Source organism: Pteronotus mesoamericanus, unplaced genomic scaffold, assembly GCF_021234165.1.
Source record: "Pteronotus mesoamericanus isolate MK-2021 breed Mesoamerican mustached bat unplaced genomic scaffold, CSHL_Meso_final scaffold_31, whole genome shotgun sequence".
In the NCBI taxonomy this organism is placed as follows: Eukaryota; Metazoa; Chordata; class Mammalia; order Chiroptera; family Mormoopidae; genus Pteronotus; species Pteronotus mesoamericanus.
In genome coordinates this window covers 30165379-30187633 of record NW_026555312.1, presented here as the reverse complement: position 1 = coordinate 30187633, position 22255 = coordinate 30165379, and the positions used below count along the sequence as shown (strand labels likewise).

At 36.3% G+C, this 22255-nt stretch overlaps 1 pseudogene; it reads right to left on the bottom strand.

Annotated features, from left to right (window-relative positions):
• Positions 1-20479, bottom strand: part of LOC129085588 (60S ribosome subunit biogenesis protein NIP7 homolog) — a 29159-nt pseudogene extending 8680 nt beyond the window's left edge.
• Between the last annotated feature and the right edge of the window lie 1776 nt (positions 20480-22255).

Here is a 22255-nt window from a genome sequence, read left to right as displayed (position 1 = left end):
GATATTGGTCTGCACTAGTTCCCCTCCCAAGTGGCCTCAGAACCAACACACCTCATGGCAATATTTCGACCACTCTGAAGCATGATCCAATGAGCACCACAAACAACATACCCAAAGGGTGGACTTGGCAGGCACGATAGTCCTGCTAAAATGAACATTGCCCCATGAGGCCAGCCCCTGAACAACAGCTCGTTCACTGTAGTTATGGCCATTCTTCACAGACAGTTCAGCCTGAGGGGCAATTTGTCCCACTGACATTGCAACAGCAATTTAGGCTCACTACAATAAGAGGGTACACACAGCCCAGACAAGGTGCATCCCTGAATCACCCAGCTCAGGCAGCCAGGCAGATTGTCCTACTGGGCCCCACAGGACACATCCTACATAATGAAATTCTGCCCGGACTGGATGACATGGAAGCAAACAGAGGTACATATACACAATGAAACTCAGCCATAAGAAAAGATGAAATACTGCCATTTGCAACAACATGGATAGTCCTTGAGAAAATCATGTTAAGTGAAATAAGTCAGACATATGATATCACTGATGTGAGGGATATAAAACTGAAAACAAAAAGCAAGTAAGACAAACAAACAAAAACTATAGACACAGACAACAGCATGGTGGTTACAAAGGGAAGGGGGACAGAAGGGTATAAAGAGTAAAGGTGGTCAAATATATGGTAATGGAAGATGATTTGACTTTGGATGGTGAGCACACAATGCAATATACAGATCATGTATCATAGAAATATGCGCTTGAATTATATATAATCTTATTACCAAAGTTGCCCCAATAAATTTAATAAAAAAGAATTATATACTCCCAAAAGAATCAAACACAGGGCGTCAGCCAAAATGAGAAGACAAAGGAATGTATCAAAAATGAAAGAACAGGACAAAACTCCAGAAAAAGTACTAAACAAAATGGAGGTAAGAAATCTACCAGATGCAGAGTTCATCTGGCTATAAAGATACTCAGTGATCTCATTGAGAACTTCAAAAAAGAGATAGGTAACACAAAAATTGAAATAGAGAAAAAACTTTAAAAAATAAACACAGATATAAAGGATACAATAACGTAAATGAAGAATACATTGGAGGGAATCAACAGATTAAAAGAAGAAGAGGATCTGATCAGCGATATTAGAGATAAGGTATTAGAAAACAACCAATCAGAACAGTAAAATGAAATGGAATTTTAAAAACGAGGATAATTTAGGGGACTTCTGGACAACATTAAAGGTGACAACATTCACATGATAGCGGTACCAGAAGAAGCAGAGAGAAAGGAAGGGATTGAAAACCTATTTGAAAAAATAATGATGGAAAACTTTCTTAACCTGGTGAAAGAAAAAGATATATAAACTCAGAAAGGGCAGAGAGTCACAAACAATAGCAGAACAAAGAGGCCCACAGTAAAACACATCATAATTAAAATGCCAAAGTTTAAAGACAAAGAGAGAATTTAAAAGTAGCAAGAAAAAAAGCAGGTGTTTTTTTTTTTTTTATGTTGAGAAATCATTGGACAGTCTTATAAAAAACTGCTTTTCCATAAAGCTGTCTGCTGATTTCTCAACAGAAACTTTCCTGGCCAAGGAAACTCTCAGATATCCCATGCAGCAATATTTTCACTGAAATGTCTCCTAAAGCAAGGGACATAAAGGAAAGAATGAAGAAGTGGGGCCGCATCAAAATAAAAAGCTTCTGCATGGCAAAAGAAAACATCAGCAAAATGAAAAGGGAGCCAATCATATGGGAAAATATATTCGCTAATGATACATCAGATAGAGGTCTGATCTCCAAGATATATAAAGAATTCACTTGACTCTACTCCAAGAAGACAAATGTTCCAATCAAAAAATGGGCAAAGGACTTGGGCAGACGCTTTTCCAAGAAAGAGATACAGAGGGCCCGGAGACATTTGAAAGGTTGCTCAGCATCACTAGCCATCAGAGAAATGCAGATCAAAACCACAATGAGGTACCAACTCACATCAGTCAGAATGGCCATCATAAACAGATCAACAAACAACAGGTGCTGGTGAGGCTGTGGAGAAAAGGGAACACTAGTACACTGCTTGTGGGAATGCAGACTGGTGCAGCCATTGTGGACAGCAGTGTGGAATTTCCTCAAGAAGCTGAAAATGGAACTGCCTTTTGATCCAGTGATTCCCCTGCTGGGACTATACCCTAAGAACCCCAAAACGCCAATTCAAAGGAACCTATGTACCCTGATGTTCATAGCAGCACGATTTACAATAGCCAAATGTTGGACAAAACCTAAATGCCCATCAGTAGATGACTGGATCAAAAAATTATGATACATTTACACAATGGAATACTACAGAGCAGAAAGAAAAAAAGAACTACTAAACTTCGCAACAGCATGGATGGAACTAGAGAGCATTATGCTAAGCGAAATAAGCCAGGGGGCGAAAGACAAATACCATATGATCTCACCTATAAGTGGAACCTAAACAACAAAAGATGCAAGAAAAATAAGACCAGCAACGCTGAAAGGAGAAAGAAATCAACAGAGACAAGAAGGAAGTAGGGAGGGGTGGGCGGGGGAAAAGGAAGGGAAGGGTCAAGTCAAGGAACATATAGCAAGGACTCATGGACAAAGCCAAAGTGGGGAAGGATTGAGGGAGGGAGAGGGGGTAGCGGGACAGGGCAAAGTGGTAGGGGGTAGGTAGAGATGAATGTATTTGGACAAAAATACATAAATTAATAAAAAAAAACTTTCCTGGCCAAAAGTGATTGGCATAAAATATTCAAAGTGAGGAGAAGCAAGAACTTACAACCAAGATTACCCAGCAAGGCTATCATTAAGAATTGAAGGAAAGTAAAAAGCTTCCCAGACAAGAGAGAAAAAAAAAACTAAAGGAGTTCATCACCGCCAAATCAGTGTCACAAGAAATTTTAAGGGGTCTTCTTTAAGAAGAAAAAAATAGCTACAATTATGAATAATAAAATGGTAACAACCACATATGTATAATTAAAGTGTAAGTGAATTAAATGCTCCAATCAAAAGACATAGTGTGGCTGAATAGATAAGAAAACAAGACCCATACATATGCTAATTAAAAGACACATAGGCTGAAAGTAAGGGATGGGAAAAGATATTTCATGCAAGTAGAGATTTTTAAAAAGCTAAGGTAGCATTACTTTTATCAGACAAAACAGACCTTAGAATAAAAGCTATAACAAGAAACAAAGGACATTTCATAATGATAAAAGGATCAATTCAACAAGAGGATATAATCTTGTAAACATTTATGGACCCAACTTAGGGGCACTTAACTATATAAAACTAATATTGATAGTAACTCAGTAATAGTAGGGGATTTCATACCTCATTTACATCAATGGATATATCATCCAGACAGGAAATGAACAAGGTAATAGCCTTAAGTGACACGTTAGACCAGATAGAATTAATTGATATTTTAAAAGCATTTCACCACAAACCAGCAGAGCGTACATATGTTTCAAGTACACATGGAATGTTTTCAGGATAGTCCATATTTAAGGCCACAAAACAAGTCTCAATAAACTTAGGAAGATTGAAATCATACCAAAAACCTTTAATCACAGTAGTATGAAACGAGAAATCAATACAAGATAAAAACTGGAAAGCACAAACACAAGGAGGCTAAATAACATTCTACTAAACAATGAATGGGCTAACAATGAGCTCAAGGAAGAAATCAAAAGACACCTTGAGACAAATGAAAATAAGAAAGAAGACCCAAATAAACAAAACCAGAAATGAAAGAGAAGTGACAACTGTCACCACTGAAATCCACAGGATTATAAGAAAATATAGTCATACCTCAGTACTTGTCTGCTTCAGAACTTGTCAAACCCTGGACTTGTATTTTGACAAGAAAAAAATGTTTCAGCACTTGGTGCTTGCTTGGGACTCATCACACTTGCTGGAAATTGTATGAGTCACACCACCCTGCAAGAGAAACTGCTTCATTGGTCAGTACTTGTCGGTTTCGGCACTCATCACAAGTTCTGGAGAAAATTAACAATGACTACTGAAGTACCACTGTGCTATGAACAATTATATGCCAACAAATTGGACAAACTAGAAAAAATGGATACATTCCTAGAAACATATAATCTTCCAAGACTGAGTCAAGATGAAACAACAATCTGAACAGATAAATTACAACCAATAAAATCGATTCAGTAATAAAAATAACTCCTAACAAATCTTGGACCAGATTTCTTCACAGGTGAATTTTATCAAACATTTAAAGAATTAACACTTGTACTTCTCAAACTATTTCAAAAGTTGAAGAAAAGGCCCCCAAGCTCATTTGAGACCAGTATTACTCTGATGCTGAAAACTCAACAAGCACATTACAAAAGGAGAAAAATGGTAAGTCAATATTCTTTTTTGAAAAATACTTTATTTATTACATTTAGAGAGGAGAAAAGGGAGGGAGAAAGGGAGGGAGAGAAACATCAAAGTGAGAGAGAACATTGATTAGTTGTCTCTCATACAAGAGCTGACTGGGGACCAAACCTGTAACCCAGGCAAGTGCCTTGACCAGGGAATCAAACTGGAGACCTTTCACTTTGCAGGAAGATGCACAACCAACTGAGCCACACCAGTCAGGCCTAGGCCAATACTCTTGATGAATATAAATGCAAAAATCCCCAACAAAATATTAGCAATCCAAATTCAGCAATATGTTAAAAAGATCACAAACCATGATCAAGTGGTATTTATTCCTGGCATGCAAAATTGGTTCAATATCTGCAAATAAATTAATAAGACATGAGACACATCACATTAAAAAAAAGCATAAAAAATTGTATGATTAGAGACTTCTGGCCAAGATGGAGGTATAGATAAATGCACTTTGTTTCCTTGCACACCCAAAAGATAAAAACCAATTTAAAAACAAAAAACAAGAACTGCCAGAAAATTGAACTATATGGAAGTCTGACAACCAAGGAGTTAAAGAAGAAATATTTATCCAGACTGGTAGAAGGGGCAGATATAGGCATCCAGGCAGAGAGAATGCACAGTAAGGAGGCAGCTGGCAGCTGGCAGACCCAGTGGGTGAGGCAGCAGCTAGTGGACTGGGCAGTCCCACATTCATATGTGGATAAACCAGGAGGAATAATGAGGGAGTGAGACAGACCATACAACTCAGGGTTCCAGCACCAGGAAATCCTCAAAACCTCGGGCTGTAAAAACTGCGGGGGTCGTGGTGGTGGGGTAAACTTCCAGTCTCACAGGAGAGTCTTTTGGGGGGCCCACAGGGTCCTAGAATGTATACAAGTCCACCCTCCTGGGAATCAGCACCAGGGCAGCACCTGATAGGATGTAATTTGCTTGTGGGAGGTGGGGGAAGTGACTGAAAACATGGTGAGAGCCAAGCAAGCCCCTCTCTGACCCCTCCCCCACATACAGTGCCACAACACAGTGAAGTGGGTTGTCCCACCCTGGCAAATAGTTAAGTCTCTGACCCTTACAATGTAACAGGTGCACAGAGACAAAGAAATATGGCTCAAATGAAAGAACAGATCAAAACTCCAGAAAAAGAACTAAGCAATGTGGAGAAAGCTAACCTATCAGATGCAGAGTTCAAAACACTGGTAATCAGCTTTTTCACAGAAATGGTTGGTTATGGTTGCAAAATAAAGGAAGAAGTGAAGGCTACAGAAAGTGAAATAAAGCAAAGTATACAGGGGACCATCTGAAGGGAAGGACATTGGGACTCAAATCAACAATTGAGAGCAAAAAGAGGAAATAAACATTCAACCAGAACAGAATGAAGAAACGAGATTTCAAAAAAAAAAAAAAAGTTGAGAGGCTGAGGAACCTCTGGGACAACTTTAAGCATCCCAACATATGAAGCATAAGGGTACCAGAAGGGGAAGAGGAAGAGCAAGAAATAAACTTATTTGAAAAAATAATGAAAGAGAACTTCTCCAATGTGGCAAAGGAAATAGACATGCAAGTCCAGGAAGCTCAGAGAGTCCCAAACAAGCTGGGGACACACCAAGAGGAACACACCAAGACACATCATAATTAAATTACCAAAGATTAAAGATAAGGAGAGAATCTTAAAAGTAGTAAGAAAAAAAGCAGTAACTTAAAAAGAAGTTCCCACAAGACTATCAGCTGATTTCTCAAAAGAAACCTTACAGGCAAGATGAGGCTGAAAAGAAATATTCAAAGTCATGAAAAGCAAAGACCTACAGCCAAGATTACTCTATCTAGCAAAGCTATCATTTAGAATGAAGGGCAGATAAAGTATTTCCCAGGTAAGGTAAAGTTAAATGAGTTCATTCTCACCAAACCCTTACTATATGAAATATTAAAGGAACTTATCTAAGAAAAAGAAGGTCAAAATTATAAACAGTAAAATGACAACAAACACAAATATCAACAACTGAACTCCCCCAAAACAAAAACAGAAACAAAAACAAACTGAGCAAACTAGAACAGGAACAGAATCACAGAAATGGAGATCACATGGAGGATTATCTGTGGGGTGGGGGAAGAGAGAAAATGGGGGAAAATGTACAGAGAATAAGCAGCATAATTGGTAGGTACAAAAGAGACATGGGGATTTTAGAATATTATAAGAAATGGAGAAGCCAAAGAACTCATATATATGACACATGGATATGATCTAAGCTGGGGGGAATGCTGGAGGGAATGTGGGTACTGGGTGGAGAGTGATAAAGGGTAGAAAATAAATGGGACAACTGTAATAGCATAATCAATAAAATATACTTAAAATTATATGATTACATCAATAGATGCAAAAAAAGAAATTGGAAAAATTCAGCATTAATTATGATAGAAGTATTCAGGAAAGTTGGAATAGAGGGAAAACACCTCAAGATAATAAAGGTCACATGTGACAAACCCATAGATAACATACTCAACAGGGTAAAGCTAAAAGTGTTTTCCTTAAGATCAGGAACAAGACAAAGATATCAACATTCACAACTTTTGTTCAATATAGTACTGGAAGTCCGAGCCACAAGAATTAGACATAAAATAAATAAAAACATCCAAATTAAAAAGGAAGATGTAAAACTGTCATTATTTGCTGATGACATGGTAAAATATAGAGACCTATTAAGACTCCACCAAAAACTATTAAAACTGATAAATTTGGTAAACTAGAAGATTATAAAGTCAATATTCAGAAATCAGTTGCATTTTTAACTATTATAAATACATAGAAAAACAATTCCATTTGTAATTGCATGAAATAATAAAATACCTAGGAATAAATTTAACTAAGGAGGTAAAAAACCTTTAGTTGGATAATTATAAGGCATTGAAAAAAGAAATAGAAGAAAATACAAATAAATGGAAGTCTATATTGTGCTCATTGGTAGGAAAAATTAACGTCATCAGAATGCCCATAATGCCCAAAGAAATCTAAGATTTAATGGAATCCTGAACAAAATCTAATGCCATTTTTCACAGAACTAAAATAAAATATTCTAAAATGTATATGGAACCACAAAGGGCCCCTAAGAGTCAAAGCTATTTTGAGAAAGACGAAGAAAGTTAAAGGTATCAGTCTACCTGATATCAAGCTATACCACAGGGCTATTGAAATCAAAACAGCATGGTACTAGAATAAAATCAGACACAGAAATCAATGGAACAGAACAGAGAACTCAGAAATAAATCCACATATATATAGTCAATCTATGAAAAAGGAGGCATCAATATACAAAGGGGTAAAGACAGTCTTTTCAATTAATGGTGTTGAAGAAACTCAACAGATAAACATGAAGTAATGAAGCTGGATCACTTCTTACATATACAAGAATAAACTCAAAATGGATTAAAAACTTAAATGTACCTCATGGTGGTTTTGATCTGCATTTCTCTGATGGCTAGTGATGCTGAGCATCCTTTCAAATGCCTCTGGGCCCTCTGTATCTCTTCCTTGGAAAAGCATCTGCCCAGGTCCTTTGTCCATTTTTTGATTGGATCGTTTGTCTTCTTGGAGTAGAGTCGAGTGAGTTCTTTATATATCTTGGAGATCAAACCTCTATCTGATGTATCGTTAGCAAATATATTTTCCCATATGGTTGGCTCCCTTTTCATTTTGCTGATGTTTTCTTTTGCCGTGCAGAAGCTTCTTATTTTGATGAGGTCCCACTTGCTTATTCTTTCCTTTATGTCCCTTGCTTTAGGAGACATATCAGTGAAAAAATTGCTGCGTGGGATATCTGAGAGTTTCCTGCCAATGTTCTCCTCGAGGACTTTTACGGTGTTGCAACTTATATTTAAGTCTTTTATCCACCTTGAGTTTATTTTTGTGTATGGTGTCAGCTGATGATCCAATTTCAATTTTTTGCATGAAGCCGTCCAGCTCTCCCAACACCATTTGTTGAAGAGGCTGTTATTGCTCCATTTTATGCTTCTGCCCCCTTTACAGATCCACAAACAACAGGTGCTGGCGAGGCTGTGGAGAAAAGGGAACCCTAGTACACTGTTGGTGGGAATGCAGACTGGTGCAGCCACTATGGAAAGCAGTGTGGAATTTCCTCAGAAAGCTGAAAATGGAACTGCCTTTTGATCCAGCGATTCCACTGCTGGGACTATACCCTGAGAACACCAAAACGCCAATACAAAAGAACCTATGCACCCCAATGTTCATAGCAGCACAATTTACAATAGCCAAGTCTTGGAAGCAACCTAAATGCCCATTAGTAGATGATTGGATCAAAAAATTATGGTACATTTACAGAATGGACTACTACACAGCAGAAAGAAAAAAAGAAGTACTAAACTTTGCAACAGCATGGATGGAACTGGAGAGCATCATGCTAAGCGAAATAAGCCAGGGGGCGAAAGACAAATACCATATGATCTCACCTATAACCGGAACCTAACCAACAATGCAAAGATGCAAGGAAAATATGACCAACAACACTGAAAGGAAAAGAAATCAACAGAGACAAGAGAGAAGGGGGGGGGGTGCAGGGAAAGGGAAGGGAAGGGGAAAGTCAAGGAACATATGGCAAGGACTCATGGACAAAACCAAAGGGGAAGAGCTGAGGGAGGGAAGGTGGGAGGGGGCAAGGGAAAGAGGTGGGGGCGAGGTAGAGACAAATGTATTTAAAAAGTAAATAAAAAAAAAACCCTTAAATGTAGGACCTTAAACCATAATGCTTCTAGAAGGAAACATAGACAGTGAACTGTAGAATAACATCAAACTAAATAATATTTTCACAGCAAAGGAAATCAGCAACAAAATGAAATAACTTATTGAATGGGAGAAGATATTCACAAATGATACATCTGATAAGGTATTAATATCCAAAATATATAAGGCACTCATTTGACTTAACACCATAAAATGGACAGAGGACCAGAATAGATATTTCTCCAAAGAGGACATACAGATGGCCAAAGAACATATAAAAATATGTTCACCGTCACTAATCATGAGAGAAATGCAAATTAAAACACAAGATAACACCTCATATCTGTCAGAATGGCTATTATCAATAAATCAATGAACAAGTGTTGGTGAAGATGTGAAGAATAGGGAACCCTCGTGCACTGCTGGTGGTTTTGTAAATTTGTTCAGGCAATATGAAAAACAGGGTGGAGGTTCCTCAAAAAATTAAAATTAAACTACCATATGACCCAGCAGTTCCACTTCTGGGTATTTATTTGCAAATCCAAACACTAATTTGAAAAGATATATGCACCTCTATGTTCACTGCAGCATTATCTGCAATAGCCAAGATATGGAAACTACCAACTGACCTACTGTCCATCAATAGACGAATGGGTATAGAAGTGGTCCATATATATTCATCCACAAAAAGCATGAAGTCTTGCCCTTTGCAATACCATTGATGCACCTACAATGTATTATGCTAATTGATATGTCAGGCAAAAAATGACAAATATCACATGATTTCACTTATATGTGGTATCTAAAAAATAAGATAAGTGAACAAACAGAACAGATACAAACTCCTAGATACAGAGAATATTTTGATGATTTCCAATGAGGTATTGGGGGTGGGTTAAAAAGGGGACAGGATTAAGATATATAAATTGCCAGTCATAAAAATAGTTATATGGGGGGCAGGGGAAGGTGGTGGGGGGAAGGCAGAGACAAATGTATTTGAAAAAATAAAGAAAATAAATAAAAAATAGTTACAGGAATGTAAAGTACAGCTCAGGCAATAGTCAATAATATTGTGATAACTACAGGGGTGGGCAAAAGTAGGTTTACAGTTGTGAGTACATGAAACACAGTTTATTCACTATTGTAATAATCACAACCTACATGTCTTTTTTTGTACAAATAACTGTAAAGCTACTTTTGTCCACCCCTGTATGTATGATGTCAGATGGGTACTAGACTTAAGTAATGTAATTGATCACTATGTTGTATATCTGAAACTAATACCACATTGTATTTTAACTGTAATTGAAAATAAAAATAAAGTTAATACTAAAATAAATCCATGAAATACAACAGATGTAAATTTTTCTCACAGGATATTATACAGTATGTTTATGCTACAAATTGTAAAACAAGTATAACTTTTGCAATATCTTGTCATTCAAAATATTCTCTGTACTGTTGCGTTCAATCTGGTATGATCTGTTATATTTCACTTACCGATTCTACATGCTACAATTTGCTATAATTTAAACCAATTTCAGAAATTATATTTGTCATATCAATAAATATGCAGAATTCTCTGAGAAAAGAAAACTGAGTTTTGTAGAGTTGCCATAAGGCCACTTTTGAATCAGGCTGTTTGGTATTTGAGCTTTTACACTGCAAGCAAAATTAAACAGACTTCATTGTTGCATGGAATAATGCAATCAGCTCACTCCCTCTCCAAGTTGAAGTTCTCTGATAATTGGCCTCAGGTTGTCAGAATCAAGGCCTCCTGGTACCTGTGCCATGCTGGTTGGTATAACCTAAATTTAAATTCTCACTACCTTCCTTACCAGGAAACAAGCAACCCCACAGAAAAGAAGTATGTTCTCATTCTAAAATGGTGATTCATTGTAGAGACTTGTTATTTTCTTGTGTATAGCAATATCTTTTTCTGAGTACAGAATGCCTAATAGCTTTCTTAACCAAAAACACTGCTTACCATAAATCAAGTCATTTTTCCTTAGAGTTTAAAGTGTTTTCTTTAATTTTAAAATATTAATGTTCTTTTTAGCATTTTGTTGTAAAAGTAAAATGTCTAGCAGTACTTAGTTAAATTAAGTTTACACATATTCATTTAGTCAGCAGTCCTGCTCCTGGTATTATATACTAAAGAATAATATCTTGCTTCATGAGGCATTGTTTGAGGAGGCAGGGAGTTGGGCAGCCAAGAGCTCCATTTCTGGTAGAGTGGGTATAGTGGGACAATGAGAGGCAATGGACAAACTGTACACCAGCTTCAACATGGATAACATAAAAAGCATAGTGATAATTTTAAAGGTGAGGAACAGAACATATAACACAATATCATTTATATAAATTAAAAATATGTTCATATAAAACACATACAGAGAAAGATACATATTAAATATGTTAGTATTGCTGCCTATAGGGAAAGGCAAATGGGGATGAAAAATGGGAATAAAAGGGAGGAACTCACAAATATGCATATCCATAAAATTAGAGACAAGCCTGGAATAGATCAATGATAATAATATGTTATAAACAAAAATTATTTAATGCTCTCAACCTTAGGTTGAAAAATGCAAACTATATGTGAAGGTATAAGTACATAAAGTTAATGTGAACATTTCTTGCGTACCCTGGTCCAATTCCAACTTCTAAAACTAGTAACTGTTTGTAGTTTGAAATAGTTTATTGTATATTGTTCCAGCATAATTTCTGTGTGTATAAAAAAATCTAATTTCATTTTGACAAAAACAAGATCATGCTATGCTTACTGTTCTTTTCACTTTGTTTCTTTCACTTACACACAATTACACATATTACACACACATAATAATAAACACATATAATTGTTGCACTCCTATATCTATAGATATGGATCGTCTTCCTCTCCCCTACTTTTCTGCCACCCCTTTCCCTCCCTTCTCTTTGTCCTTTTTGGATCCTTTTTAATGAAATGGGAGACACTTTGAAATATCAAGCAAGTTAGCCCAGCTGTGTTTCTCACATTTCCCATCTTCAGCTTCTAATTTTTCATTGTAACATTATTATTTTTACAATGTCAAGGTTTTATAACATTTACTTTCATTTTCATAACTGTTATTAATACAGTACTCAGCCTTAGTCCTCTGCCTTTGCTGAGTCAGTGCACACAGTACATACCTGTCCCTTTGTGGAAGTTGGCCCCTCATCATTTTCCAGCTCTGAATGTTGTAATGTTGGTAGGGAAAGGCAGCACTAAGTCAGTCTGAATTTCCTCCTTTGCATATGACTTACTTCTGCCTGTGTTGTCATAAGGTTTTTTCTTTTCCCTTCAAGACAAATAACCAGAAAATGTCTGTGTTGACCAGCATTTGAGCGTTTCTTTTGCTTTATTCATTTGGTTGTATCTTTTCCAGTTTGTATCTAATAGTTCTTGAAATTTTCTACCACTTTTATTTTGTAATTGCTCTCCATTTTATTTTGCACAAATTTCCTGAAGGCCATCAATGTCATTTACTCTACTTTTTAGCAGTATGCATTCTACATCCTGTTGGTTTTAATGTGGTATTAATATCTGTAATATTATAATTTGGGGGTCACTACCAGTGCAGGAAACTTGTTACTGAAATCTGGGGAAACTCTTGGGACATTATATGTCAGCAATGATAGAAAAAAATTATGTTATTAGAGGTTACTAATAATATGGCACAGAAATAGCAAAAATATGAGGCATGAAAATACTCAAAGCCAGAGGCTGCAGCTCTGGTGTCAGGTTTTGTTGTGGCCCAAAGCCACCGGTTCCTTCACTGTCCTTGAGTAAGTATGTAGCAGATGAGTAGTTTTTATATGAGATTCATAATTCATAACCATCATTATTCTTAGCCTTCAAAACTTATCACCAACAGCAAGGGACATTCTATTCTAGATGTTCCAGTTAGCCATTTACTAGAGGAAGGAGGAACATGGTTTAGAGAATTAGAAGCTTCTGAACTGGATTTGTTCTGTAGCCAATTCTAGCTGAGAACTATTGAATAACCTTAGGTTCAATCCAACTCTAAGTTTGTGTTTTCATTTTCATTGCAACAATTATTGAAACTAGCAGTTAGGCAATTACATAATTTACAAAGTATTTCCCCAATAATTCAGGTACCTACCTGGCACCATACATAACTGTTACAATATTATTGACTAGATTCCCTGTGCTGAACTTTATATCTCCATGACTAGTAACTACCAATTTGTACTTCTTAGTCCCTTCACCTTTTTCACACAGGCCCCTACCTCCCTCATTTGAGTTGTTCCATATCTTGGCTATTGTGAATAATGCTGCAATGACTATAAGGGTGCATATATCTTTTCTAGTTAGTGTTTTGGGTTTCTTCAGATAAATGCCCATAAGTGAAATTGCTGAGTCATATGGTAGTTTTATTTTTAGTTTTTTAAAAAACTTCTGTACTATTTTCCATAGTGCCTGCCCAAATTTGTAGTGCCACCAACAGTGCATGAGAATGTCTTTTTCTCCATATCCACATCAATATTTGTTTGTTGACTTTTTGTTAATTACCACTCTGACAGGTATGAGGTGATATTTCACTGTGGTTTTCATTTGCATTTCTCTGATGATTAGTGATGGTGTTAGCCATCTTTTCATATGCCTGTTGGTCAACTGTATGTCTTCTTTGGAGCAATGCCTATATAGGTTTTCTGTCCAATTTTTAACTGAATTGAATATTTTTGATGTTGAGTTGCATGAGTTGTTTGCATATTTTGAACATTAACCCCTGATTACTTACATTATTTGCAAATATCTTCTCACATTAAATAAAATGACTTTTTAATTGTTGTTATGTATGGTTTATTTCTCTGTGCAAAGCTTTTCAGTTTGGTGCAGTCTGAAGTCAGAGGAAGACAAATACCCTGTTATTTCACTTATATGTGTAATCTAAAAGAACAAAACAAACAAGCAAAACAAATCAGAATCAGACTCATAGAAAATGAGAACAAACTGATGGTTGCAAGAGGAGAAGATAGTAGGGCAATGGGTGAAAAAGATGAAGGGGGATTAGGGGTACACAATTTGGGTTATAAAAATAAGTAAATAAATCATGGAGATTTAATGTACAACACAGACAGTATTGTCAATAATATCATAATAACTTTATATGTTGACAGATGGTTACTAGACTTAGCGTGGTGACCACATTGTAGGGTATATGCATTTTGAATCACTATGTTGTATGTGTAAAACTAATACACACACACACACACGCACACACATATGTGTTGGCTATACTTTAAAAAGTACAAGAATTTCAAAAAAATATATAGTACATGGTTATATTTTGTTTGCTTATATTAATAAATTTTGCATATTGGATTATGACTTGACTTAAACTTTCCTTTCTTATACTTTTCCCTCATTTTGAATAGCTTCTTGGTATATTGTTTCTGGGTTCTCACCAATGGTTAAGTAAGAAATTTTGTAAATAAATTTCTTTTCATTCTAAAAAACATAGAAAATTACAAAGAAGAAACTAACAAAGAAAAAATTAATTAATTAATTGAAATAAAGTACTTTGCAAAAACAAAACAAAACCAAACAAAACAAAAAAACCTCATAGACCAGACAACAGTATGATTACCAGAGGGAAAGGGAGGTGGGGAGAGGTAAAAGAGGGTAAAAAGGAGAAAAATGGTGATGACTTTACTTGGGTTGGTGAACACACAATACAAAATATAGATGATGTATTGTAGAATCGTACACCTGAAACCTATATAAATTCAATAAAAAAAGAAAAAAGGAACAAAAAATTAGCTATAACATCTTAGCATATTTGTGTCTAATCTTTGCTTCTATTATTGTTTTAAAGAGAAAAAAAGATTCTATTGTTTTTTTGGAGAAATGGTTTGCTTTTTTTGTTTTAAGTAATTTAAATGTTGCTGGAATTTTTACATGTAAATATTAAAATGCACCGCAAACTGCACCCTCAGGTTACTGATCATTAACATTTAATGAACATTACTCTAGACATTGTTCCACATATATAAATAAATAGAAGCATAAGTAAATACAAATAATTTTAGGAAATGAGAGCATTCTATAGATGTTATTATTAATTTTAAAAGTGTCAAGCTTAATGTCACTTGAGTATACTAGAAAGAAAAAAAAATGAAGTAAGCTCTGGCCATGTGGTTCAGTTGGTTAGAGTGCTGGTCCATGCACAAAAAGGTTGTGGTTTAGATCACCAATTGGGGTGTGTACAGAAGGCAACCAATAGATGGCTCTCTCTCTCCCCTGTTCCCCAGATATCAATTAAAAAAAAATCCTCAGGTGAGGGAAAAAAAAAATCAAAGTAAAACCAAAGAAACTATTGAACTCTAAATAATGAAACTAGAAAAATTTTTCCATAAAAAAGTTATTTGTTCCAAAAAGTTTCCCCTAAAATTAAAAAAGGTGATAATAATAAGTACAAAGTCATTGCATTTTTAGAAAGATTTTATTTATTTTAGGGAGGGGGAAGGGAGGGAGAAAGAGAAGGAGAGAAACACTGATGTGAGAACTGAACCCACAACCCAGTCTTGTGCCCTGACTGAGAATCGAACAGCAACCTTTTGCTTCGCAAGACACGCCCAACTGAGCCATATTAATCAGGGCAAAGTCATTGTGTTTTTAAGTGACATAGATTCATTTTAATTAGTATCATTTGATAGTCTGTAATGAAGAACCAGCACAGTTATATTCTAGTACTTTACATTTTCCTTCCCCTTATTTCCCAGTATTTGTTATATTATTTTACATTGTCTCAATTTATAATATGCACATTCCATCTGCAACAAAAATGTCTGTAGTTATTTAATATTATTTCCATATTTAAATGGAGTTAGTGCTTACCATATGTCCTGAAATATAGCTACTTCAATACTAATGTTATTTTATTTTTTAATTGTTGTTCTATTACAGTTGTGCCAATTTTCCCCCGTTGCTCTCCCCTGCCCTGCCCTCCCCCAGAGTCAATCCTCACCCTGTTGTTCATGTCTGTGGGTCATTTATACTTGTTCTTTAACTAGATCCTTCCCCTTCTTTCTTCCCCTATTCCCTTCTTCCCTTCCTTCTGGTCCCTATCTGTTTGTTCCTCGTTTCCATGCCTTCAGTTCTATTTTGCGCATTTATTTGTTTTGTTCATTAGATTCCTGTTATAGGTGAGATCATATGGTATTTGTCTTTCATCACTGGGATTATATTGCTTAGCGTTATAATCTCCAGTTCCATCCATGCTGTCGCATAAGGTAGGAGTTCCTTCCTTTTTTCTGCTTCTTAGTATTCCATTGTGTAAATGAGGTCTGGAATTATTGAGAGTAGTTTTGCTGCTTTTAAGACATGCTCATAGACATTGTACTCTGTAAATAGTCTCTAAATATGTTTTAGAATTTTAAATTCTTTTAAACTTTCATGATACCAAAAAACTCCTCAGTCTTTGGGCCCCAGTTTCCTTCAGATCTTTGTAAAAATATTTCATTGTCTTTGGCATTAAAAGTTGACATTGACAAATTTAATGACAAACTAAGTTTTTTGCCTTAAAGTTAATTTGTTTTTCCTGCATGGAGTACTAAAGATTTCTTCCTTTATCATTAAATTAGAATAACTTAACTAAGATATGTCTTACTTTCCAGTGCTATTTATTAATTTTTTTCACATTTTTATTTATTTGTTTATTTTATTTTATTTTATATTTTATTTTAAATTAATTAGTTTGTTTTTTCAACTACATTTGTCTCTGCCTTCCCCCCACCACTTTCCCTTGCTCCCTCCCTCAACTATATACCTTTTTTTGTCCATGAGTCCTTGCTATATGTTCCTTGACTTTCCCCCTTCCCTTCCTTTTCCCCACCTGCCTCCCTCCTTCCCTCTTCTCTCTGTTGATTTCTTTTCCTTTCAGTGTTGCTGGGCTTATTTTCCTTGCATCTTTGTATTGTTGTTTAGGTTCTGCTTATAGGTGAGCTCATATGGTATTTGTCTTTCGCCCCCTGGCTTATTTCACTTAGCATAATGCTCTCTAGTTCCATCCATGCTGTTGCGAAGTGTAGTAGTTCTTTTTTCTTTCTGCTGCATAGTATTCCGTTGTGTAAATGCACCATAGTTTTTTGGTCCAATCATCTACTGAGGGGCATTTAGGTTTTGTCCAACACTTGGCTATTGTAAATTGTGCTGCTATGAACACCGGGGTGCATACGTTCTTTTGAATTGGCGTTTTGGGATTCTTAGGGTATAGTCCCAGCAGGGGAATCACTGGATCAAAAGGCAGTTCCATGTTCAGCTTTTTGAGGAAATTCCACACTGCTGTCCACAATGGCTGCACCAGTCTGCATTCCCACCAGCAGTGTACTAGTGTTCCCTTTTCTCCACAGCCTCGCCAGCACCTCTTGTTTGTTGACCTGTTTATGATGGCCATTCTGACTGGTGTGAGGTGGTATCTCATGGTGGTTTTGATCTGCATTTCTCTGATGCCGAGTGATGCCGAGCATCCTTTCAAATGTGTCTGGGCCCTCTGTATCTCTTCCTTGGAAAAGCGTCTGCCCAGGTCCTTTGCCCATTTTTTGATTGGATCATTTGTCTTCTTGGAGTAGAGTCAAATGCGTTCTTTATATATCTTGGAGATCAGACCTCTATCTGATGTATCTTTAGCAAATATATTTTCCCATATGGTTGGCTCCCTTTTCATTTTGCTAATGTTTTCTTTTGCCATGCAGAAGCTTCTTATTTTGATGAGGTCCCACTTGTTTATTCTTTCCTTTATGTCCCTTGCTTTGGGAGACATATATCAGTGAAAAAATTGCTGCATGGGATATCTGAGAGTTTCCTGCCAATATTCTCCTCTAGGACTTTTACGGTGTTGCAACTTATATTTAAGTCTTTTATCCACCTTGAGTTTATTTTTGTGTATGGTGTCAGCTGATGATCCAATTTCAATTTTTTGCATGTAGCCGTCCAGCTCTCCCAACGTTATTCGTTGAAGAGGCTATTATTATTCCACTTTACGCTTCTGCTCCCTTTGTCAAATATTAGATGCCCATATAGATCTGGGCTTATTTCTGGGCTTTCTATCCTGTTCCACTGGTCTATGGGTCTGTTCTTGTGCCAGTACTAGATTGTTTTGAGTATAGTGGCTTTGTAATACAGTTTGATGTCTGGTATTGTGATCCCTCCTACTTTGTTTTTCTTTCTCAAAATTGCTGCATCTATTCGGGGTCATTTATGGTTCCATATAAATTTTTGAAATGTCTGTTGTATTTCTGTGAAATATGTCATTGGTATCTTAATAGGGATTGCGTTGAATCTATAAATTGCTTTGGGTAGTATGGACATTTTGATGATATTAATTCTTCCAATTCATGAGCACGGTATATGCTTCCATTTATTTGTGTCTTCCTTAATTTCTTTCTTCAATGTTGTATAGTTTTCTGCGTACAGGTCTTTTACCTCTTTGGTTACATTTATTCCTAGGTACTTTATTTTTCTTCTTGCTATATCGAATGGTATTTTTTTTTTCTGATTTCTTCTTCTTCTATTTCATTGCTGGTGTACAAAAATGCCTTTGATTTCTGAATTTTGACTTTGTATCCTGCTGTTTTGCCAAATTCACTTATTAGGTTGAGGAGTTTTTTGGTAGAGTCTACAGGGTTCTCTATGTACACTATCATGTCATCTGCACACAATGATAGCTTAACTTCCTCCTTTCCTATTTGGATGCCTTTTATCTCTTTTTCGTGTCTGACTGCTGTGGCTAGGACTTCCAATACGACGTTGAAAAGAAGTGGTGAAAGTGGACATCCTTGTCGTGTTCCCAATCTTAGTGGGAAAGCTTTCAGTTTTTGCCCGTTGAGTATGATGTTGGCTGTAGGTTTTTCATATATGGCCTTTATTACATTGAGGAATGCCCCCTTTATTCCCATTTTGATGAGTGTTTTGATGATAAATGGGTGCTGTATGTTATCGAATGCTTTTTCTGCATCTATCGAGATGATCATGTGGTTTTTGTCTTTTCTTTCATTTATGTGATGTATCATGTTTACTGATTTGCGTATATTGAACCCTCCCTGCATCCCTGGGATGAATCCCACTTGATCGTGGTGGATAATATTTTTAATGTATTGCTGGATGCGGTTTGCCAATATTTCATTGAGGATTTTAGCATCTATGTTCATCCGCGAAATTGGCCTGTAGTTTTCTTTCTTTGTAGGGTCTTTATCTGGTTTGGGGATTAGGGTGATGCTGGCCTCATAAAATGAGTCTGGGAGTCTTTATTCCTCTTGGATTTTTTGGAATAGTCTGAGAAGGACAGGGGTTAGCTCTTCCTTAAATGTTTTGTAAAATTCTCTTGTGAAACCGTCTGGCCCAAGGCTTTTGTGTGCTGGGAGTTTCTTGATTACTGCTTCAATTTCCCCAGCTGTTATCGGTCTGTTCAAGCTATCTGTTTTTCCTCCTTCAGTGTTGGAAGATTATACTTTTCTAGAAATGTGTTCATTTTATTAAGGTTTTCCAATTTCTTGGCATATAATTGTTCATAGTAGTTTCTGACAATCCTTTGTATTTCTGTGGTATCAGTTGTTATTTCTCCTCTTTCATTTCTGATATTATTTATTTGGGTCCTCTCCCTTTTTTTCCTGATGAGTCTGCTTAAAGGCTTGTCGATTTTGTTTAAATTTACAAAGAACCAGCTCCTGGATTGGTTGATCCTTTGAATTGTTCTTTTTGTCTCTGTGTCATTCAGTTCTGCTCTAATCTTGACTGTTTCCTTCCTTCTACTTGCTCTGGTATTTATTTGTTTTTGCTCTATGAAATACCACAATCTCCATGGGATCTACTTTCCTTCAGTCTTGTAGACTTTGCTGCCACCCCAAAACCCAAATGGATGTCTGCCATGGACTACACCACCACTCCCTGGTACTGAGAAGTATTTTCAATAATTCGACCCAGTCCAGATTTTAACACATGGTTCCCATACAGGAAGGATTGCTCTGCTGCAGGCTTTATCCACACTTTGTACTTGGCATACAGTACAAGGTAATCCAGAGCTGTGACATGCAACCGGAGTTTGTGGGTCTTAGTGAATTTTCTGAAGCAGGTCCCCAGTGACACCAGCTTGTCACCAGAGATGTTGGCAGCCAACTTCAAGATCTTTTCACTCATGTAGTACACCCGGTCATTGTGCAGCCTGAAACAGTAGGTGCCATCAGACCTGTCGACCAGCAGCTGAGGGTTCTCCCTGATGTATTTTCCTATCTTCTCAAACATGACATGAGTCTCCTCTTCAGTCAAAGGCCACATTTTCCCACTGTTGCAACAGTGGCTCCTCATGCCTCTATGCATTTTTCAATAAGTGTTCATTGAATCCCTATTTTGTGTAATCTGGTAGGTATTACAAATACAAAATGTATATTTCCCTAAATATTCCAAGTTTTCTTTTAACATGTACTTTAGAATCATGAAAAAACCATTAGAACCTATATATAATGATAAAACAGTCAAGAAATCAGACAATTAGGATAAAGTATGTTAATTAAGACAGTTAAGCATAGCAAACTGGATATGCTTAGATGTCAGGAGCCAAGTACAGACTGATACCAAGCAGATGTTGACAGGTCAGTATAGAAAGAGATGGTTTCTGATTATACTCATGTGCAAATGGAAGGATCCAGTACAGGAAGACCTGTAATTGATGGAAAAAGAGCCCTGAGAATGTAAGAAGGGAGTGGTTGTGCATTTAGGAGTAGGAGGCAAGACTTTTTCCATTGTGACAGCAGTGAAAGAGGGAAGGATGAACACTGTATCAGTTAGAAAAGCTCTTGGATCCATTAAGATAAGCTTAACTAACAGAGATTTGAACACTAATGACATTTAATTGTCTCCTGTATTGAAAGTTCTAGGGTAGAGATAGTCCAGAGTTAGAAAAGGAATTTAACAATGTCATTAGGGACCCATACTGCTGTCATTCTGAACTACCATCCTTACTGTGTGGGCTTTTCATCTTTAGCCTCATTGTCTTGTGTATTCAGACTTTTTAGTTTATGCTGAAGTTACCAACAATGTCCAGATTTCAGTGGCTTAAAAGAACAAAGGTTTATCTCTCTCAGATTATGTTGTCTTTAGGTTTTCATTTTATTATAAGGTTGAGAAACAGCCACCATCTGGAACATGTTATTCTATTTAGATAAGGAAAAAAAGGCAGAATTCAATCAAAGAATGGTTCTCAAAAATCATATTGGATATGGCATGTTCCACTGACCACACCTAACCATCAAGGGTGAACAAATATTCTCTCACAGAGAGGCATTGCAAGTTACATGGCAATCAGCAGGGATCTGTTATTTTTTAATAGGAAGAAAATAAATAATTGGGTGCATCAGTATATTTTATCACCCCTTTTAAGATTGCAAAATGACTGCACATTATTACCCTGTACAACCCGGATCAGAATCTGAATAAGGAGAAAATTTTCTTCCTGTACCTGTTTATGCCAGAAAGGAATATGTGTTTGCAATGAATGGCTGAATAGTATCTAGTTTGATGTTTTCATTAATAAATCAACAAATGTTTCTCTAAAAAGGGGTCATAAAATACAATATTATTTCAATACAACAAATGTCTAAGAAAATATAAAGACAAAGAAATATTTATTTACTGCCAAAATTTCTTCAATATTTGTGCCAATTCCCAAAGCAGAACAATAATCACATTCTTCCAGGTCTTATTCAATTTTCAGTGTACCTTTTTTCCCTAGTCAGTCATTGTTTTTAGTTCTCTAGAAAAATACAATTCATTGTGAAGAAGTCTCAACATGAGATGAGTCTTCAAGGTTGGGCAGTGACTGACATCCAAATTTGCCATGTTGGTGCATGTTAAAAAATATAAACACCCAATATCCATCTCCATTGAGCATAAATTTCCATATTAATCTGTAGATCCTATAATAATGGGATCTACAGAATGGTCTAGCATAAATTGGTATACTTCCTTTCAGTAAGCAAGAAGTTCATCAGTGCCTTTCTAGCCTTAAAGTTTAGAATAAGGACTGGCCTAATTTGTGAATCTTTTTCTATACAA